The 7,354-nt window shown below is 22.7% G+C and overlaps 1 protein-coding gene across 3 annotated transcripts in view; it reads right to left on the reverse strand.

Annotated features, from left to right (window-relative positions):
* Positions 1-7,274, reverse strand: part of LOC102679073 (ets DNA-binding protein pokkuri) — a 44,586-nt gene extending 37,312 nt beyond the window's left edge. For 2 of the 3 annotated variants that reach the window (XM_006620996.2, XM_031513066.1), the window contains exon 1: positions 6,522-7,272. The gene's annotated coding sequence lies outside the window, so the exon portion shown is untranslated. Of the gene's footprint in view, positions 1-6,521 lie in introns of all 3 variants that reach the window. The other variant, XM_006620998.2, reaches the window with a different exon arrangement.
* Between the last annotated feature and the right edge of the window lie 80 nt (positions 7,275-7,354).

Consider the following 7,354-nt stretch of genomic DNA (forward strand, 5'->3'; position numbering starts at 1 on the left):
TTATAATATGATATGTATGAAAGATATTCTTATTAGTATAACTTTAGTATAACTTTAGTTTGTATAAGTATAGTTTGTATAAGTATAACTTTAATTTGAAAAAGATAATTTATAAATTATTTGAAATTTGTATAAGGAAATGCTTCATAAAAAATTTGTATTGGTATTATTCAAATATTTATCTTGAAAATCCAACAAAAGATTTGAAAAACGTAGAATATTCTTTTATTATATTCATTCAAGTAAAAGAGAAAGTAGAAATACGAGATTTTTTATTTTCTTTCTGTTTTTTTTTTAACGAATATTTTACGAAAATTTTATATAAAATATGTTGTATAAATATAAATATTATAAACTTCTAAATCTTTTATATTTTTAAATTAAAATGAAATTAGAAATTCGAATGATAATACGTGATATTATAATTTTTGGGAATAATTGAAAAATGAAACTGCGTGTTGACAAAATTTGTATAGCATAAAAGTTTTAAATATAAAATCATAAATCATTTTGTTTTTTTGTAACTAATACAACATATCTAATATAAATTTTATTATACATTCTGAAACAATCATATAGTCTCATAATAAATATGAAAAGTATTCAAATTATAGTTCCAAATTTTAGTTTTTTAGGCCTTTTTTTTAGTTAATTCTTTATTCTATCTAATCAAATGAATGAAATTCATTTTATCATTAATAAACATTCATTATTATAAATAAACTGCAATTATCATTTTATTTCTTGTCATTATATCACAATCAAAAATGGAATATAAAATAAATGGAATAAAATTGTTATTAATATTCTATGATGATTTATATTATTGATGATTATTATTCAATGAAATGCTTTTTGTTTGAAAACTATAAAATAAATTAGAATAATTTTATTAAAATATGTACACAAAAAAATTTCCTGTGGTAATAAAAACAAAAAAAATTAATGAATGACAATGACTTTTATGAAAGATCATTGTAATTTTACTTTACTTATAATTATTATTGAAGATTTCAATGCTATATACAAATCAAAGTCTTCTTATATTTCTACTCTATCTTATATTCCTATCTTCCCCTCTATTGCTTCTTGGAAAATTCTTATTCATTTCCTTTATTGAGTCACTAGAAACAATAATGACTATTTTTTGTATAATTCTTATCCAACGATATCTCTATGCGTGTATAATAAAAGTAAATGCAAATTAAAATCATGCGTATGAAATCATAAAAAATAGGTACTGATAATTGGAATTCAAGGAAATTACATTTTATTCTTTGCAATAAGTTAACTTATTACATAATTCTAATATTTTAGAATATAAAATTTAAAATCTATTATATTTTTAAGAATGTAAATAAATATAAATTAAAATACAAAATTATTGCATTAATATTTCATTATTTTATTTTTCTTTTCCACTAGAGAATTTCATCTTTTCATTATTATTCTATACTATCAAAATAATATAGTGAAATTATATTTGTTTGCATATTCATATATTTAAAATAATACATTATTATTTATTATGTTATTTATTATGTATTTTGTTTTATCTTATATCTATTTTTATACCTTCCATGTGTATTTTCTACGTATTTGATTGTGATATAATTTAAAATAAAGAAAAAATATTAAATATAATTTAATTTTTACTCTTCGTATTTCAAAGGATTTAATTCAAAAAAAAATTCCACAAATATTTAAATTTAGTCAATTAGATATACTAATTTTAAGAATATTCTAACAGAGAATATTCTAATAGAATTATAATATATCTATTTCGTAATTTCGTGATTTAAATCTATTGAGAAATTAAAAAAAAAAAATTTAAATATGTATATGTAACTTAAATATATATATATTTAATTCAAAAATTCAAGATTTTATCATCATAAAGATTAAAATAAAAATTTAAAATATAAATGTTTACGAAGATAGTTGAACATTATTTCACAAGAAAATTAATCTAAAATCTGGATAATAAAAAAGTTTTTGTGTATATAATGTTAATATTATAATTGTTAATATATTTGTGATATCTTTGAAAAGTTTCTAAAAGATTAAAAATTAAGTTTAAAAATCAAAAATATAAAAATTTTGTATAGAATAGAAAAATATTGGTTAAGACTTATTTATTAAGTTAGAAACAAGTTGAAGTTTGTGTTAGATCAAATGAAGAAATTCACAGAAATAAAATAAAAAAGAGATAAAACAGTAACGAAAACAGAGCTATCTAAATCTATCCCCTACTTCATCTAATGCAAACTTCAGTTGCTTATAAATAATTTTAATAAATAAATCTCAATCAATATTTCTGTATATCAATTTTTATGCTTGTTTTCGCTTCAATAATCGATCTTCTTAACATTTTGTATGTTAATATAATATTATTGTAATTGTTGTGTAATTGTTTTTCTTTTTCATTTATAACAAAGTACTCGAATACTTTCATGAGATATTAAAATATAAATATAAATTTCCAGAATTTATAATATTATTAATTAATATAATGATAAAAAAAGATGGAAAAATAATCTTTGAATAATCTATCTTGAATCAGGTAAAAATAACGAAAGGAGTTGCTAGAAATTTGCCAATGGTTAGATGTCGACACCTCGTCCGTGATCTTAACGATCGATCGAGCCTTCCCTCGAGGCTCTGGAGAATTTTCCATCTCCCTTACCACCCTATCGTAGTGCTTCCTTTCTCACTTCCGGGTTCCCGGCTCTTCCGGCCGGAATTACGTTTCGAAAGCCTTTCTTCTCTCACCCTCCCACCACCCTTACCGCCCACTTCCTCTTCCTCCTACGCCGTTTCTCCCCTTTAACCTCTTATCAAGTCTCTTCACTGCGATAGAAAATGGACGTAAAAACCTTTCAACCGAACATTCTCTAGTTAGAATAATACTTTTTCTTTTCGTACGCTGATAAAAATAATATATCAGCATATTAATTTTTCGAAAATTAAATTTTTTTTTTCGTTGGTTCGATGAATTTCAATTTGTTAGGCTAAAAATGTGTGACAATAACTATGAATAAATTCGAATTAATCAATAAAATGGAACAAAATATAAAAGAAAAATTTTTATTTACTACTATATATTACTTGTAAGAATGAATAAAAATTGCATTGTATAGAAATATTCAAATTAAAATTTGTATTTGATAAAATAAATTATACATTTTTAAAGATAACTATTAAATTTATTAATTTTATACATTTTTTAAAATAAAATTAAATAATTTGCAAAAATTTAATTTTTTTTCAGAATATTCTTTTACATATAAGAAATATTGTTTGTAAATATTTTCAATTTAGCTGTATTGCATATATTATTTTATATATTTATTTTAAAATATCAATAAATTTATGATATAAGAAAAGTTATTATAAATAATATCATAAAAAGAAGAATTAGAAAGTTAAAAATTAAGTTTAAAAGCATAGTTAAAAAAAAATTCTGTTTCTCTTTGAAAATTAATTTTTCAATTTTAATTCTAAATAGTCAATTATTGAAAATTAATATCTAATGATAACGATGAAAAATCTAGTAAAATTTAATTTATAATTAAAAATTAATTTATAATTAATATTCATTAGATAGATAGCAATATTTTATAAATATAATAGCATACAATTTAATGAAAAATATGAAACAATGAAACATATGAATATAAATATTTAAATTAGATTATAAAATTTGATATATTTTTTTTTGTTTTTTTTTTATTGTTTCTTTCTTAATCTATTGCATAATTATGTTACTGTACGAATATATTTAAAAGATTATTACACCATAGTGTAATACAATATAATACACAAGAAATCATTGTTCTATATATTTTTATATAATTATTTTTATATAAAAAATTATATAAAAAATTAAATTATATAAAAAATATTTATTTTTAATAATTAATAAAAACAAATTTTATTTAAGACATATATTTTTTGTAGAATAAGCGATAAATTAAGTAATAGCGAAAGCTAACATCATAAAAATATTCAGAGAGTAAGAAAGTTACATATATTTTATATCTATCTTTATAAATTTCAGTGTGTACTACCGATTAAATTAATACAATGGTTTTTATAGCAAAATTATTATGAATATTTTTACAAATTTCCCCGTTATTTAAATTATATATTATTTAAATTATAGCTTGTTGAGCAAAAAACTTCTTATTTTGATATATAATAAATAATAAATTTTATATCAATAATTCAATAATACTATAACGAATAAATATAACAATATTATAACAATAAATATAATATAACAATAAATAACCATAATTTTTAATATATTCTAGTGTTCAAATATTAACATAAGTCGTTATAATTCGATCGCAAAAATCACTTGTAAAGTAAATGTGTCAAAAAACCGCTGGCCGGATCTTAGTCAACAGACCTACTATAGATAAAGAAGACGCTTGTCTGGCGCAGATTTAAAAATACGGGTTTGGCGAATGAGAAAGATGACAGGAATAAATTCCTCTTTTTTTTCAATTGGGGAAAAAAGGAAAATAAAAAGAGAAGCGGTAACGCGGCTGCGCTAAGGAGGAAGGAATTATGCATGATTTTGTTCGAGCTCACGTGTTATGTAAATGATAACGTGCAACTTCCTGAATAACGATCAAGGAGCGTAAGCAACAGCCGCTCCGCTTAGCCGTCACATCGTGTTGTATACTTGCGTCAGTAGTGTGCGTGCGCGCGACCCTATTACGCGTGCGCAGGCATGAGTAGAAGGAAAAGAAAACAGGAGGAAAGGTGTATAAATCCTTCATACAGTTAGAAATTGAAGTATAGGAAACAAAAGAATTATGTCAATTTTTTTTCTTTCATTATTTTCAATTCTATTTTAGCCATCGATGATTTTGTATGATTTTATTAGAAATTCTTAATTGTATTATTTATTACTTAATTGCATAATATTTATAATAAATTTAATATATTTATTAACATATATATTATAAAATATATTTAATTATTCTGAAAAATTTAGTAAAATTGGAAAATTTACATTTTCTATTAGCAAATATTAATATAAGAAATAATAATTTTGTTTTAAATATAGAAAAATAAATTAATTTTAAATAATATAAAATTATCCAATTATTTTAATTTCAACTTTTTTTTAAATTGAAAAGAATAAAAAAGTTATTATAACTTTTATTATCTATGTAAAATCTAATTCTATATAATGATTATTTTTTCTTCTAATCTTTTTTTTGTTTTCAATTTATGATCGTAATTTAGATTAAATTAATAAAATTACAAATAATTGCAATGAGAAAAGAACAAATTGCATATGTCAAAAATATTTTTCATTATATATAAATATAACGAAATTTACACTTTTACCATAAAAGAAAGATAAAGAAAGTTTATTTACAAAACCTAAAATTTCGATTGATATATCTTGCACTGATAAGCTTCTTATCATAGTAATAAATCATAAATTCGATGACATTCTTCGATGAGTTAAATGACGCTTGAAAATTATTAATTAAACTGATTTCGGATTTAAATGAAACTCATTGATAAGCAGAAAGAGAGAAAATTAAACAATTGTCTCGGATGTTTTGCGATAAATTGTCTTCTATGTATTTTAATACTACTTCCGGAAAGCGAAAATTAACATACTAAGCTATTATAAGATCAATACGAATTATTTTGCAATAATTTTGCAGTCATCATAAGCAATAAATTATTAATTTAAATAAGAAAACATGCTAATAAGAATAATCCATAATTTCATAATTTATTATATTTTATATGATAAAGGAAATTTAAATATAATAAATCATAAGATATTATAAATTAATACATGTCATTATAAAAAGAATATTGAAAATATATATTATAAAATTTCTTGAATTTGTCATAAAAAATGAAGAATACTAAAATAATTAAAAATAAAAATAAAATTTTTTTCATAATGCAATTAAGAATAATTATAAATTATAACATTAACAAATGTTATTTAGTAAATTGGCAATGTTAAATAACCAATTATTAGTATAAAAAGAAATTAGTATGATAAGGCAAAACAATTATTCATTTTCTTAATATATATAATGTTATAAAATATGTTATATATATATATATATATATATAACATTAATGCTGATTATAAACATACATTTTTAAAAAAACATATAATTTCAAGAAAAATTGTATAAAATTTATCTTAAACTTAAGAAAATTACAATTTTCAAATAAATTTTAAATCATTTTTTAGAATCTATATATAATAAATTCTACAAAATCATTTTGCAAACATTATATTAATTTTTATCATTTTTAATTTTAATATCATTAATAAAATAGAAAATACAAAAATAAATGGATTAATGATATAATATTGAATTAAAGGAAAAATAATTATATGTATCAAAAAATATCACGAAATAATAAAATAAATTTTTCGCATAATTATCTAAAAAATGATGTTTAGCTTAATAAAAATTAAAATCAAAAAAATATATATATATAAAATAGAATAACATTATTACCTCAGTTGTAACTTAGCTGATAAACCGTCTGATGCGGCGTAATATCAATGCTGGAGATCGGTTAGTGAATCGAAATGAATCTCCTCGGCGGTCATCGGACAGAAATCCGCGTCCTAATACGTCGCAACTCCAGCCTGGCATCCACAGGTATCCTCGAGATACCGACCACGCGCACGTGTATCTTTTCTTCCGCTACTCTTCTCTATTTCTCTCCGTCCCTCTCCGTATCCCTCTTATCACCGTCTTCTTTTTACGTACAGAAGTTTGCACTATCTTGTACGTATTTATTTATATATCCATATCCAATATCTTCGATGAATTTTCCATTTATCTTTGCACATAAGTAGGATCCGCAATTAACAATTAATTAATATTAAAAGCTCGAATATCTCTATTAACAGCTTTTCGTGTCCATACGAGAAAAGTCCAGAGATATCGAAATATCCATGTATGTACGCGTATATCACAGAGCGGCTATCTACGCGGCTAAGTGTATCACAGTCGGCACACTCGAATCACTCTCCCTCTCTTTGACACTCTTGTTCGTCTCTTACTCACCGAGTCTTTTTAAGGTTATCGGAGGTTTACAAGAGAGCAGTTAGACAAATTCAAGAAGGATGCGAAATACAAAATGAGTATCTTTTCACCTTGGACACGATTTGATTCGTCTCGCGAGTGTCTGAAAGTGATGTATACACAATAAAATTAATCAATTCAATCTCGTAGCTAGCGAGCGACTGAGCCGCGAGTCGCGATCTCCACTGGAAGCTTGCCGCCATTCCCCCCACTTCTCTCTCACATGCTGAGAGATACTTGCGTCAACGCGCATGCGC

Source organism: Apis dorsata, unplaced genomic scaffold (assembly GCF_000469605.1).
Source record: "Apis dorsata unplaced genomic scaffold, Apis dorsata 1.3 scaffold_575, whole genome shotgun sequence".
NCBI classification, from domain to species: domain Eukaryota; kingdom Metazoa; phylum Arthropoda; class Insecta; order Hymenoptera; family Apidae; genus Apis; species Apis dorsata.